The sequence below is a fragment of the Dipodomys merriami genome, unplaced genomic scaffold (assembly GCF_024711535.1).
Source record: "Dipodomys merriami isolate MVZ:Mamm:240054 unplaced genomic scaffold, mDipMer1.0.p SCAF_89, whole genome shotgun sequence".
NCBI lineage: Eukaryota > Metazoa > Chordata > Mammalia > Rodentia > Heteromyidae > Dipodomys > Dipodomys merriami.
This window is the reverse complement of record NW_027206501.1, coordinates 1,506,005-1,522,224: the sequence shown is the minus strand read 5'-3', so window position 1 is coordinate 1,522,224 and position 16,220 is coordinate 1,506,005.

The following is a 16,220-nucleotide window of genomic DNA, read 5'->3' as shown; positions in this document are numbered from 1 at the left end:
TCTATAGACTGCTCTCCAACTATACAGAATCAAACTAGAAATTAGTAACAAGATAACAAGAAAGTCCGTAAATATTTATAAACTAAACAACACACTTCTAAATAATCTATGAGTCAAAGAAAAAGCTTGAGAGAAATAAAAAAATATATACATTCAGTTGAATGAAAAGTAAAATATATGAAATCTGGGAGATATGGCTACCATTGTGTTGAAAGGGAAATTGATAACAATAAATGTGTTAATTGGAAACAGAAAAATGTCTCAAATCAACAATTTAAGCTTTAACCTCAAAAATGTAGCAAACAAAACAAGTTTGAGTGGGTAATAAAATCATAAAATTCACAAATCTGTAGCTAAACTGACAATTTTTTGGGGGGGGGGTCTGGTCTTGGGGCCTGAACTCTGGGCCTGGGCTCTGTCCCTCAGCTCTTCAGCTCACGCTCTACCACTTGAGCCACAGCGCCACTAACAGATTTTTTCTTTTTGCTTATGGGGTGCTGAGGAATCAAACCCAGGGCCTCAGGCATGCAAGGCAAGTGCTCTACCACTGAGCCACCTTCCCAGCCCCTAAACTGACAAATCATAAAAGAGAGAGGGAAAAAAACATAAAATTGTGTATCAATATGTTATTAGTTGATTTACTTATAATAATTGAACCTGTGGTCAGTCCAGATACCACCACCAGATGAATAATTGAGCAAACTGGTAGATTCACATCATGGAATACTAATCAACAATGAAAAAGAGTGGGCTTTTAACTCACACACAATCTGGGCTGCATCTCTGGAGGCTTATGGAGTGAAACAGTCAGTTCTAAATTTTATATAATATACTCCATTTTTATGAAATTCAAAAATGACAAAAGGGAGTGATTTATAACAGTATTAATTAGCACTGTTCACTAATGTGGAAGACAAGCTCAAATTGAAGCAGCTTAATTTCCTTAATTTCTGGGTTTGCTCATGTACTCCAAATTTCTAACATTCTATTACTCATTAATAAACAGAGATGAGAAATTGTAAAGAGGAAAAGATTGCTCTCACCATTAAATCATTTTCTGTTAGATTATTTTCTGTCAGATCACTTCCTTTTAGATAATTTCCTTTCAATACAAAAGTTACTCTTAATTTCACAATCCCATCTCCCTCATCTTTCTCCTGTTTTTCAAATCAAATCTCCAGAATTTTCTTAATCAGAACCCAATCCAAATTCCTATTGTTTTGGGTCAGCCTGGCCATGTTATAAGTAACACCAGCCATATTGGAGCCAACACTTATTCTTTGCTGGAGCAACAGACAGGAATCTGGTATTAAATTCAACAGGGTAAAATGGAAATCATGTGAAAACACAAAAATATAAACTATTGGTGAATGCTATAAAATTGAAAGGTAGGGACTGGAGTACAGGAACACCTTAATTATACTTCCATATTTGCTGGTACAACTTGGCAAGCACATCAGTGCCTTATTTTGTTTTCAGAATGTAAGTATCTATCCAGAAAGAAAACACATTTTTGTTCTAAAAGAAAAGAAAAGAAAGGCTATAGAAGGGGCATCTTTTGGGGGGATAATATTTCAACAACATATTAAATAAAGTAGGAACAAGTGAGTTTCATTTTATAAATAATCATTAATTCAGATTTGGATTCAGAAATCTATAAAATTACTCATTGGAAATCAGTCATTTTCTTTATGCATATTGTAAAAAGTTTAATGTTTATTTGAGTCACCAAAGAGCATCAGTAGTTCCAAGACTAGGTAAGTAAATACATAGTAGCTGTGTGATCACTGATTAGCTTCCTAATTTAAAGAAAACCACTTTTCCTCTCTCTGTCTCAATTTCCAAATGAGTATTACATGCCCTTATCTACTTGTTGAGATTATGGCCAAGCAGGTGTCTATTTTCCATTGATAACAGTATATTTTACATTCAATCCCATTCACTTCTATTCTACAACACAAATTAATTTGTTTATGGCCCAATTCAAAATACTGTGTGAGATAAATGCATATTCTTAACTTCCATGTTTGATAAATGATGTCTATTTAAAATGAACTGCGGTAGTAAAGGTTTCAATTCAAAACAATTTATTTAATTCTAACAGATGGCCAGAAAATGTGGCATGTGGGCAGAATGTGCAAAGATAAATGACTAATAGGGAAAAGGTCATTTTGTGTAGATGGTTAAGAACCTGAATGTGGAAAAAGATCTTAAAGAACACTTTAAAGAACAATTTTAAAAAATTTCAGCATCCAGATAGATTTCCACATCTGATTAGTTCCAGGCCATATTAGGTACATCTTTGATTCCTAGACAGATTTCTTAGAAATCTCCCTTTCAGAGTGAACCACTGTTCCTTCTTCTGTCAAACTTTCATCCTAGTTCTGTTTTGGGGTGTTATAGCAACGTTCTTCTCCATTTTTTTAGGAGGCAGTTCATTATTGATAGGCAGTTGGTCTGTTTTCTCAATCACAGTCAATATATGAAATTCTTAGCTTAGACAGTCTGTTTATTACAAAATAACCGAACCACCAGATGCTGCTTTAAATACACCCCACAGGGCTGGGATGTAGTTCAGTAACAAAACACTTGCCTAGCAAGTGCAATATCGTGGGTTTGATCTGCAGTACCAAAAAAGAAAAGACAAAAAATATAGTTTAAAAAAGAAAGCAAACACTCCAGGAGCTGGGAATGTGTCTTAGTGGTAGAGTGCTTGCCTAGCACGCATGAAGCCCTGGGTTTGATTCCTCAGTACCATGTAAACAGAAAAAGCCAGAAGTGGGGCTGTGGCTCAAATGGTAGAATGCCTTGAGCAAAAGAAGCTCAGGGACAGTGCCCGGGCCCTGAGTTCAAGCCCCAGGACTGGAAAAAAATTAAAATACTCCACGGAGAGTTAGAGTATGATTTTAGGGAAGGCACGATTATTGAACATCATAAAATATGAAGTCTTAATTCTAGTGCTCTCTAAATGTGTGATCCTAAGGAAGTCCTCTAATATCTCATTTTTTCTTTCTGTCAGTTGTGGGGATTGAACCTGGGACCTGGGTGCTGTCACCTCTTAACAGCGACATCAACTGGGAACCAAGCCTTCAACACAGGAGCTTTACAGGGGATATTTCATATCTAAGCCATAATAGGCAGTGTTTATTTTTTCTATAATCTAGAGGGGAATGTATATGATGTATATCTCAAGTGGAAAAGAAAGTAAAGTTCCATAAAGTGGCAAATTTACTTTTATATCAGTGTTAACAAAGAACTGAATTTCTGTTCTTGAAGTATTAGAAGTCTTGATTAGGCCCAAAGCAAAGGATTCTTATCTTTCCATCACTCTCACCCCAGTAGCCACCACCTCCTGTCCTCTCTACTCTTGATTAGGAACATTTCATGTTTCTTGCTCATAAATTCACTAGCTACTCATTAAAAACCAAGCTAGTTTAAAAAACAAACAAGAATTAGAAAGCAGCATTCAATATGTTCTAGACAAGTGGGCCTAGAAATCAATGTAGCCAAGTGTAGTGTATAAAAGTTTCCTTTTATACACTAGAAAGTTTCCTTTCTAGCTTGGTGCTAAGGAATCATTTTTCAGGAAGAACAAGAACCAAGCAAAAGGCTCTCATGTGTACACAACACAGGAAGAATGTTATTAGATTTCTCAGGGTCTTGGGGCTTGCCTAAGGGTTTCATTTAAGAAATCAGGCTTGGAGAGTTAAAGAATGCATGTTGAATAATAAACAAATAGGAAAAAACACAGGGCTATAAACATACACACACACACACACACACACACACACACACACACACACACACACACACACACACACATACAAATTGACTAAAGTGTGGTATATGCAGGGGAGAATTCCACTGGTGTAAGTCCTTTAAAGCACTAACTTACAGATAACAAAACAAATATTAGGAAGCTGGAGCATGTGTTTTCAGAAGACATTGAGGTCAAGGGTTGTGGGGGCAAACCAATGGAGAGAGGAAAGATGAGTGGATGCAGTCATATTGTTCAATGTACCTATGAGAAAATGGAACCAGAAAACTTGAGGGGATGAAGGAGGTTGAGAAAGTTGGAAGAGATGGCCTTGATCAAGGTGTATTGTACTCATAAGCTGACATATTGAATAAAATCCCTTTGTACAACTTCTTACAGATTTTTTAAAAATAAAAAGCTGGTATTTTAGAAAGATATGCATGAATGGGCAGAGATAGAAGACACTAATTGGAAGACCCCAGAATACTACAAGTATAACCTATGTACCATGCCAAATTTGCTTGCTGCTTGTTTTCTATTGGGAAAGACGTTAGTACAGGGATCAATAGGATGGTGGAACATAGTCTTTCATCACAGGGAGTTAATGAAGCAGTGCTCTGCCATGGATATCCTGGGAGAGAAAAAATACAATTGCACAAAAGTTTGGATAGCTGACTTGAAGAAGTGCTAAAATTTGAAATAGGATAACTTCATGAACTATTAAAAGATTACTGGAAGAAAAATAAAAATTAACTGTATGTTTGGGACTTTCTAACAAGAAAGTAAGAATGAAATTCTAACCACTTAAGAACTGAATTTTTGGAAGATGGTGGAGGAGAAGCTGGAGACTAAACAAGCTCTTACATAAAACCAGCCTTACTGTTGCAGTGAAAAGTCCAAGGCTAGAGAATTACACCAAGTGTGCCATCATACTACAGAGAGTTTGGCCGGAGAGGGAAAATTCAGGCAGCTTGGTTAAGGAGATGGATTTGAGCATTTGCTGGTGTCCACAGCAGCTGTAGTGGCTCTGCCCTGGCCAGTATATCAACAGAGAGAGCCCTGGACAAAGGCACCAGAGGTGGTGTGTGAGCGGATTCTGACAAGGAGCAGAACTGACAAGGAGCGGAGACAGTCACAGGCTGTGGATGGCCTGGAAACCAAAGGAAAGGTGTGAGTACCCCACAAGACAGTCCCACTCCTTCTCACAGAGCAGTGGTGGGAAGGTAGCCCCCCACCCACCACCAGAGAAGAACTCCATCATTGATACTGACAAAGACCCAGCCAGACTAGCTAGCACATAGCTCGGGCCATGGAAGAAGACAATAGGAGTCATTCAACAGGTCAAAGGAACCTGACTTTGGGGGCTCAGCTACACTCAGGGGAAAGTTACCCTTCCAAGGCAGAGAAGCTCCGCCCATAGAGGAGTGACTTTCTTCACTGGGTAAACAGAGCCAGAGGCTGCCCCACTCCACTGCAGCACAGCCAGCAGACCTACCTGCAGGAGGATAAAAGAAAAACAATTGGAAACTCAATACACATAAATCCTGAGCATGGCCAGGCTGGGCTGTCTGAGTGTCTCAGGAGCTTTTCCCTTAGGGAAAAGCTATTGATTGCTGAGAGGCCTCAACCCAACCCACAACCTAGCCCCATCAAAGCAACTCCAAGCTAGAGGAAACAGTCATCTCCCTCTTTTGTGATACTCAAAGCAGATTGCTGTCCCACTGAAGGAGCCTGGGAGGAGGGTCATAAAGTCCCTGGTAAGGCAGAGCTTCGTTTTGCTTGCTCAAATTGATTTAAGAAACCAGTCAAGCAACAGGAAAACCAAACACCACAAGCAAACCAGAGACTCCACCAAGAGACTGGTTACGGACACAGGGGAAACAACAGATCAACCCCCACCCTACCCCCACTCCCTGCCAAATACAACTCTTTTCTACATAATTAAAAACAAAATTTTTTAAAAATTGTTTCCTATTTTTTCCATTATTTTTATTTTAGGTTTTTAAAAAAATTATCTTTTTACTCTTTTCCCTTTTCGTCCTTTTTGTTTTTTTGCTTTACTTAATTGCTGTTTGGTTCATCCCCAGATATATACCTGTCTTCGATTATTAAACCTTATCCTTCATTGTGTGCATACTTTATTAAGATATTGATTACTCAGTTCACAACTTTCAGCCTTAACTCCTTTAATTGTAGTATTATTTTTATGTTTATATAATTTTAAGTGTTTCATTTTTAATTTTTTAATTTTTAATTTTTCTGTAGTATTATTTTTATACTTATATAATTTTAAGTGCTTCATTTTTAATTTTTAATTTTTCTGTATCTCTCTTCTCCTTTTCTTCCATCCTTTTCCTCCCTCTGCATTTAGGTCTTGGTGATATTCCCTCTCTCCCTTTCCTTTTCCACATTCTTCTAATCTTATTTTCTCCTCACACTTCTCCCTAAACCTATTAAGTTCTGGTCTTCTGACTTCTTTTTTGATTTTCTTAGTCCATTGATCCCTATATGTTTGCTGTTGAACTAGATCGTATCTGTTGAACTAGATTGTATTGGTACTCACATTGACTTCATGAAACAATCTGTGCAACTATAGGGCTCTGGTTGATGCTTGCCTTAAAATAGTGTTTTAATGCAGAATTGTTTTTCATACCCAAATGGGCAGAACAAGCCAGAGGAACACAAGGAAAATGGCAAGTCCAGGTATCCCAACTCCAGCTCATGATAATGAGGCAACAGAGCAGTTAATGAATAATCCAGAGGAGAGATCCCAAAATGCTCTACAAACATATTGGTAAACATGATGAATGAAAAGACTGAAAGCCTGCAAAGGACTCTATGTGAGCATAATAGGGAAATGTGTGAGTGTGATGAGGCTAACCTAAGATTAATACAGAAATTTCTCCAGCATGAGGAGGCTAATCAAAGATTAATTGAGGAATTGGGTGAGTGGGATGAGAATAAACAAAGATTAATAAAGGCATTCATGGAATCCACAAACAGAAAGCAGGTAGTATCCATGGAGGCTACAAAGGGAATGCTGAATGAAGCCCAACAGAAGGAAAGAGTCCACTGAAACCATAACCAATCAACTAAAGGATTTGAAAATGAACACTGAAAACCAAATTAAGGAGGTAAAGAAGTCCATGCAAGATCTAAAAAACAAATCTCCAATGAAGAACTTGAAGCCATCAATCTGACGAATTAGAAGAAAAGGAAATAAAAAACAAAGTAGAAAGTCTTGACAGTAGGTTAGACCATGCAGAAGATAGAATCTCTGGGATTGAAGATAGCCTAGACAATATAGAGAAAGAACAGACAAATATTCAAGACAAATCCAAGAAATGTGATAGATCTAGTCAACATTTAGATAAGGGAGCTAAAAAAATAGAATGGAAGAAAGATAGCCTCTTCAGTAAATGGTGCTGGCAAAATTGGTTAAACAGCTGTAGAAAACTGTAGCTAGATCCTTATTTATCACCCTGCACCAGAATTAACTCCAAATGGATCAAAGATCTCGACGTCAGAACAGACACCCTGAAAACATTACAGGAAGGAATAAGAGAAACTCTATGGTTCCTTGGCACAGGCCAAATTTTCTTAATAAAGACCAAGAAACACAACAAATCAAAGAAAGGTTGGACAAATGGGATTGCATGAAACTGCAGAGCTTTTACATGGCAAAGGACATAGCTAGTAAGATGAATAGAAAGCCCATGGATTAGGAGAAGATCTTCACTAGCCATACAATGGACAAGGGTCTCATATCTTAGAACTCAAGAAATTAAATCCCTCACCAACAAATCCTCAAAGAAACATCTGCCTTATTAATAAGTGAGCTAAAGACTTAGAGAGACTTCTCTGAAGAGAAGAAATAAGAATGGCCAATAGACATATGAAGAAATGCTCAACCTCTCTAGGTACAAAGGAAATGCAACTCAAAACAACATTGAGATTCCACCTCACCCCAGTTAGAATGGCTATAATCAAGAAATCTAATAACAACAGATCTTGCAGGGGATGTGGCCAAAAGGAAACCCTACTGCATTGTTGGTGGGAGTGTAAACTTGTTCAACCACTCTGGAAAGCAGTATAGAGATTCATAAAATGACTATACATAGAGCTCTCCTATGATCCAGCGATCCCACTTTTGGGCATTTATCCAAACGATCACAAAAAAGGCCATACTAAAGCTATCAGCACCACTATGTTTATTGCAGCATTATTCACCATAGCTAAGATATGGAGCCAACCCAGAATATATATAGTGGAATTCTGTGCCTCTATCAGAAAGAATGACATCACCCCATTTGTTAAGAAATGGAAAGACTTGGAAAAAATTATAGTAAGTGAAGTAAGCCAGGCCCAAAGAAATGTAAGTCCCATGGTTTCCCTTATCTGCAATAAATAGTATATGTCTAGGACAAGCAGAAAAAGTCAAAAGCTATGTACATATGACCATATAAGATGATGCTAAGCGAAATGATCCCCAAGATAGGAACACAAGAGAGTTTATCTTTTCTGCTGTTGTTAATGTACTTATAATGTACTATACGATTATTTTTGTTTCTTTTGTATGTTCTTCCCTATTTTCACTGTATTTGATTCAGGTACCCTGCATCTTGTATATACATTTTTCTAATTTTGAGAAGGGAAGGGAAATAACAAAAGGATACAGGTTGACCCATTGTAGCAATGAGATGTACAAGACACTATGTAGAAAACACACTTTACAACTTCGGGGAAGAGGGGAAAGGAGGAGTTAGGGAGGTGGGGAGGGAAGGGTACAAAGGGGAGGGAAGGGAAAAAACAAAGGAGGGGGTAACAATGCTTGATAGGAAATGTACAATAAATATATATATTTATTTAATAAAAGAACTTTATTCTTTTTTCCCTTTCAGACAAAGATGCTATCATTTTTCAAGAGAACATTAACTTAGCAAGGAGTTTTTCAAATAAACAGAAGGGAACAGGCATAACTGATTTTTCACTCTTTTATCTTTCAAAAAAGCTATTAAAAGATTTAGATGGTTGAAGTAGTACATGAATTATCCCATTATTGGAGCAATGAAAGGATTTCACACCCATCCATTTACTTCTGATTTGATTTCCTTCCACAAAGTTCCTTTGTTTTTGAAAAAAAATATTTGTGAAGCTTTAGATATAATTCACATTAATCAAGAAATATATTTTAAAAATAAGGTTTGAAGTGCCCTTTAAAAAGAAAAAGTCTAGGTCTCACATAGCTACTTAACAATCTATGTCTTTTCATCAGCCACCTAAAATTAATTGCCCACAGAAACTTGTAATAGAAGGATAATTGTACCATATAGCTTACAATTTGTCTTTTCTCTTAAAAAGACTATTTGATAACTGTCAGTAGGGATGAACACATGTCGGTTTCAAGTTACTTACAGATTGCAACATGAAGGAAGGGTCATCAATTCGGTGTTTTAGCATATTCTTACACACTATGTAACTCACTCCTAGACTGTGTAAGAGACCTATTTTTCCTATTGAGTAGCCTTTATTGTCTTTCTCTTTCTCTTCCTGTCAGGTCCCGGGTTAGCTTTCAGAGGAATGAGCTCCTATATTTAGTTGACAAGAGCCTAACAAGAGCTGGTTGAGCAACTTATGTTGGAAGAAAGATAGATTTCCTCAATAAAGGATTGCTTAAAGTTAGGAGCGGGGAATAAACAGGCAACATTGTTCTCCAAAACAAGATGATCAGATGATCAGACTAGTTCACGCAAGCTGTCTTGCATGTTTGTGATAAACAGTCGAACAAGAAAACTGTATCAGCATCTGGACTGAGTTCTTTGTCTCTACGGTCTCAAAAAATGAATCCACAGACAGAAGGAGAAGTAAAACAATAGATTTATTGAAGAGAAAGATAAGCAGAGTTCCATCTAGACAGGAGGGGTCCCAAGGCGTGGGGCTGTGCCTGGGGTTCCTCATGCAAGGGTTAATAATATGTCTCTAGGAGAGAGTGACGTGTCTTAAGATCATTGGATAGCACATGGCCATATGAGTCCCCAGACCCAATCAGAGGCTCCACAAAGCCTGCACAAGCTTTCTATGCTCCTCTGACCGGGTACTCACTTAGGAACACACCTCTATGTGGGGGCCCATATGGGAGACACTCAAGGCAATGGTGAGGGGAGAAGAAGCTCTATGGGTGGAGCTCTTTGCCATGATTGTCTAGCTAGGCTCTTTTTTTGCTCTAGTGTTATCATAAACAGGTCAAGAAAAGATTGCTCTACTAGAAAAATGACACCAAGCAGAAAAGCAGGATTAGAGCATCCCAGGGACCCCAGGTCTATAAACACCTCAGTGGTGCCAGTTCTCCTTCCTCTGCCCCAATGTTTTCAGTCTAGGTAGGATTTCAGCTAAGGCAAAGCCATTCTGCTCACTTCCACCAGTTGAAAGCTCAAAATCAAACTGGGTCACTGAGTAGAAAGCCACATTTCTTTTCTGAGTTTCTGGATTGGTAGTTACCTTATCATGAGCAATCTACACAAAGTATTACATATTCAATATTGTTGCTAGGTGATAGGCCCTTACTTTCTCCTTTCATTCTACAATAAATATATTGTACTATGTCACTAATTTCCAAACATACACTGTCTTAAAATGATTTGTATTAAAGATTTTCATTCTACAATAAATATATTGTACTATGTCACTAATTTCCAAACATACACTGTCTTAAAATGATTTGTATTAAAGGCACAATGTTATATGTATATGTATTTAAATAAATACTACATGTGTATATTTATATACATGTATATATTTACACAAATACATGTATGTAAATATATGTATATAAAATTGTGTATCACATATTTATACATACATATGAATATATATTCATCTATACATAATAATGTAGGTGGGGATAAGTTCTATGGTAGATGCAGGAGGGGGATTCAATTTTTGGCTCATTTAATTCAGATTTTGGATGCATTTCAAATAAGATATTGTTCTCTCCATTTCATCATTCCAATGGTTTTATAAATCCTTATTCATAAAATATCATCAATATTTGGATTGTTTGTTTTACCTTATAAATTTGCCTGAACCTTCCACATTTACAAGTGGAAGACTTATTCTCAAAAGATAGGTTTGCCAGCCCACATGTCCTAAAATAGGTGATTGGATCCAAAAAATGTGGTACCTGTACACAATGGAATTTTACATAGCTGTTAGAAAGAATAAGATTATGTCATTTGCAGGGAAATGGAGAGACCTATAGCAAATCATGTTAAGTGAGGCAAGTCAAGTGTCAAAGACAAATGGTGCATGTTTTCTCTCACATGCAGAAGCTAGATCTAATGTACATTGGACCATGGGGAATTATACAAAACTCTAGACATTGACACACAATGAAACCAAAAGAAGTTATTCTTAGGGAAGAACGCAAAGGCACGATGCCTATGTGCATCTGATCATAGTATTTATTGAAATGAACTCCAGAAATAGAAATGAGGTTTTCTTTTCTTTACTTTTCTTTTTGTGTTGTTTGCTAATTTATTTGTCTTTGGGAGTGCAAGGGGACACAGAAATGGAGGGACATAGGGTAAACAAATGCAGCAGTGGTACTCATTAGACATTATGTTGAAAATGAACTATATAACCTGTTTGTGGGGACTAGCGGGAAAAAAACTGGGATAAAGTGAAGGAAGGGGTGACATTTTCCAAAAAGAAATGTTCTCATCACTTGACCTATGTAACTGTAACCCTCTGAATATCAGCTTTATAATAACAATTAAAAAAAAAGATGGGTTTCTAGGTTAAGCTTGGCTGAGTGTAGCATACACCACACATGCACAGGCAAACATGCAGAGGTTCTAACTTCTTCCATACATGCACTAGATAAATTTGAAAGTTCTAAACCAGCCAAAACTTAAGAATAATTTTTAAAAAGAATGGAAAATAAACTGGATTTAATTGGAGATTTCTGGATATGGCAACTCATTACTTGAAAAGTGCTCTTAATCCAAAAGACAAAACTGGATAGACAAAAAAATTAAATAAAAACTTTGATTTCAAAGACAGATATCATATAAGGGCAAAAAGTAAGTCTATTCAGTTCCCATTAGCCCAAATGCAAAGGAAGGAATAACATTGATCATGAAGCATTATAATCAGAAATTAATATGTTCAGTTGGAATTCTTTGTAGAAGTGTTTAAAGATTATTTAAAATGTAAATTAAAGAAAAATATGAATCTACAGCAACCACAGTTCTTGTGAGTTGAGAGGTAGGGGAGAATTGAAAAGCACCTCATTAGATGTAAAGCACCTAAGATTAAGATATAAGCAATAAATCTACTACAGGGAGCCTGTAGCCTATTAGCTTGTTTGTAAAAACTTTAAAACTGAAAAAAAAGGTCAAACTTCAATTAAGTAGTGAGAGAATAAGGGTAATACAATGGTCTTTATAATGTAGCATTCATTTAAAGCTCACCCCAAACCATTCTCCTCAGACACTGGAGACACAATGCTGACAATCTAACTCTTCTTATCCTTGTCTCATTTTTATTTTTTAGTTTTCTTTTTCTTTTTTTCTTTTTTTTGGTCTGGTCATGGGGCCTGAACTGTGGGCCTGGACGCTGCTCCTCAGCTCTTCAGCTCAAGGCTAGTGCTCTACCACCTGAGCCACAGTGCTACTTCAGCTCAAGGCTAGTGCTCTACCACTTGAGCCACAGTGCCACTTCCGGTTCTTTCTTTCTTTCTTTCTTTCTTTCTTTCTTTCTTTCTTTCTTTCTTTCTTCCTTTCTTTCTTTCTTTCTTCCTTTCTTTCTTTCTTTCTTCCTTTCTTCCTTTCTTCCTTTCTTCCTTTCTTCCTTTCTTCCTTCCTTCCTTTCTTCCTTTCTTCCTTCCTTCCTTTCTTCCTTCCTTTCTTCCTTCCTTCCTTCCTTTCTTCCTTCCTTCCTTCCTTCCTTTCTTCCTTCCTTCCTTCCTTCCTTTCTTCCTTCCTTCCTTCCTTAATTCCTTCCTTCCTTCCTTCCTTTCTTCCTTTTTTCCTTTCTTTCTTTCTTTTTTGGCTTATGTGGTGCTGAAGAATCGAACCCAGGGCCTCATGCATGCAAGGCAAGCGCTCTACCACTGAGCCACCTTTCCAGCCCTTTTTTAGTTTTCTTGAAAGAAATATTCCTCCAAAGGTTTAGATATCTATGAGTCTCACCTAAGGCTAGGTTACCTGTGAATGGAGCAGGTATTTGTCAAAAGCTGGAATTCACCTTGCACAGTAAAAAGACAATTTAAACAAAACAAATAGCAGGAAGCTGTCTCTTCAGTGGATGGATGAGAGAACAAAGATAGGTGACTAGTATCAAAATACTCAGTGTACATATGTAAAAATGGAACTAAGGAACTTGAGGGGATGTGCACGATTGAGAAAGATGGGGGGCCAATGGGAGGGTGACAATGATCAATGTGCATTATACTCTGACATGTTAAATTGATACATCTTTGTACAACTATTTAGAGAAAATAAATAAATTAAGCAGAAATAACAACAACAAAAAAGAAAGTAGAATTCAAGGATGCCAGGAGAACTCTCTACAGGCCTTCATTAACCCCTCCCTACCTGCTCTCAAGTCTCCCTTCTCCTAATATCTACCCTCACCAATCTCACAGTCTTGATGTTCCCCCAGAGGAAGTTTCCTTTGAACAAGAGAATTACATTTAGGCAATCCTGGGGAAAGCAAATACCTCTTCAGGAGATAACATAGGACACAATTAGCCTTCCCATGAAACGTTGGAGTATAAGAATGGGTGGAGGCAAGAAATAGTGAGTGTTCCCACACAGAAAAAGGGTGGCAGGGCTCAGCAATGTAAGACACCTTACTAGGAGCTCCTCTGTAAGCATCTCTGAACTTTTAAAAGTCAGATGCCTGAATACCAGCCAGGCACTAAATCTTTCACTCTTCTCCTTAGGGAAAAGGATCAGAGAACAGCCTTGGGAATTAAAATATCTAGGTTAGAACCTTTGTCAAGCTACTTAAAATGATGTAACTCCCTTCTCACCTGTAAATTAGGAAAAGCATGAAGGTTTGAAGGACTCAAATGGTAACAGCTGGTAACTTTTGAGCACCTAATGCATACCAATTTCCACATCTAGATTACATCAATATTTCTCAATCTTTAATGTGCACATAAAGATTTTGGATATGATGCAGAGATTGCAAGCTCTCTGCAAGTTCCATTGTTAATCTCAAGAGATAAGAAAGCTGCTGCTTTATAAGTTATTCTTTGAGCAGCAATGGTTTGTTATTGAATCTTTACACCAAACCTACAAAGGTGAACTTTGATTATCTGCACTTATTATCTCCATTGTAGATGGGCTGGAAGGAAAAGCAAAAATATGGTATTAGAATGCTAAAGTTTTATTACGATGATAATGATGATGATGATGATGATGATGATTAGGCTGGCTGTGTATAACTTCTTACTATGCAAGTGTAAATCCAGATACAGAACATCACCACACCTGGGAGCTTGTTAGGAATGAACACTATCAGGCTTCAGGATGGGCCCTATGTGCATTTTAACAAGATCTCAGGTGACTCACATGCAAATTCAAGTTTCAGAAGCACTGGATTAAAGGCTTATTTTTTAATTGGTGTTCCTGCTACTGCAAAGATATTTTCTTGGTGCAAAATTAAATAGTTATAATAAAATTACAATTTTAAATAACAAATGAAAACAATGAAATTAATACCTGTATACCTATACCGGTAACAAATGGTAAAAATCTTCCATTTATTGAGATATTAACCAAGCAGCACTTTTCCCCGAGGTCTAACAATTTTGAATAACAAAAATTAATCCTCAAGAAAAGTTACAAATAACTTTTAGGGTCACTTAAAGTCCTGTAAATTATCAAATGTGTGGACAGTTACTAAATTGTTGCACACTATTAGTGGGACTCACCTAGATAGGGTGTTAGGTAGACATAGAAACTCTGATGTCCATTTAATCTCATAAGTGATAAAAATCAAGAGGGACGGCTGCACATGTAAAGGATATAATCAAGCATCACTAGAGGAAATGAGTCTTGAACATTTACTTTGTGAGTTCTAGATACTACCACTAGAGAGCACATTCTCTGCAAAAGGACTTCCACTGTGGCTCCTACACAGGCTGATGGCTGAGATGGCTGAGGAAGACTGCTACCCACAGAGATAGAAAGGACCAAAAAAAAAAAAAAAAAAAAAGCAAGTCAAAGGAGAAAAGTAGGAAGGCTGGGGGTGGGTATTCAGTTCAGGAATATTTTCTTAGAATGCATGTGGCCCTGGGTTCAGTTCTAGGGTCAGGAAGGAACACAACATAGTGGTGTACTGACTCCCTCACTTAGGGAAGAACCTGTGGCAATTCCACTACTAATCTCAACAGGTGGAAATCAATAAATGCATTGAACTTTTATGAAGACAGGAAGAGAGATGTTGACCAGAGAAAGAAGTTTCTAGTAAATCAACGAGAGGAAGGCAAGTCTCAAATCCTCTACAGCCTTTTCAAGGAGCCCTCTGATACTGTCTAGGAGTCTAGGGGATCTATTTTCTCTACCCATTAAAGACTTTAAAGGTAGGAAATGTTTAAGGTAAACAGAGTAATTTACTTGAAATGAAAGGCAAGCAAGAAAAAATGTAAGGAAGCTTTCACAAAGGAGAATGAAGCCTTGTTAGAGAGAGGTTTTATTGCTCTGGGCTCTACCTGTACCTTCTCCCCTTGGCTTTGGCTCTTTTCATTGTCTGAGTGGGCAGTCAGGGCATTGTGAGGAGCATTTGAGCAGAATGAAGCAGCATTTGAGCGTGAAGCACAATTGAATCAAAAACAGGCATGATAGGATACTGGTATCAGCCACTTGTTATATCCAGCAACTTTTATTACTATCTACCTAATAGTTACCCTTTAATCTCTCTCACCTCCATTTCCTACCCTAAAGAGCTGATGTTTAGGACAGAGAGAACCATTTGCATACACCAGCCTGCCAGGCTTTAGACAGACTCAGCCACCCTTTGACTTTTATTTGGGGCTTTAAATAAAGAGTATCCAGAAAAAAAAAAGTGGACAAGAACTACGTTAATCTAGATTATTCCAATCCTCCACATTTGCTCACAAGAAAACAACTGGGAGTTCCGGGAAGATGGTGGAGGAGAAACTGGAGGCTAAACAAGCTCTCGCATAGAAAGCAGTTTTAGTGCTCCAGTGAACAGTCCTAAGCCAGAGAATCACACCAAGTGTGCCATCACAGTACAGAGAGTTAGGCCAGAGAGGGAAAACCCAGGCAAGGAGACAGATCTGAGCACTTGCCAGTAGCCGTGGTTGTGGCTGCAGTGGCAGTGGCACTATAGCCACTATCCCTGCAACACAGAGAGTCCGGGACAGAGGCGCCAGACACAGCAAGTGAGCAGATTATACTCAACACCAGGAAGAACTAACAAGGAGCAGACA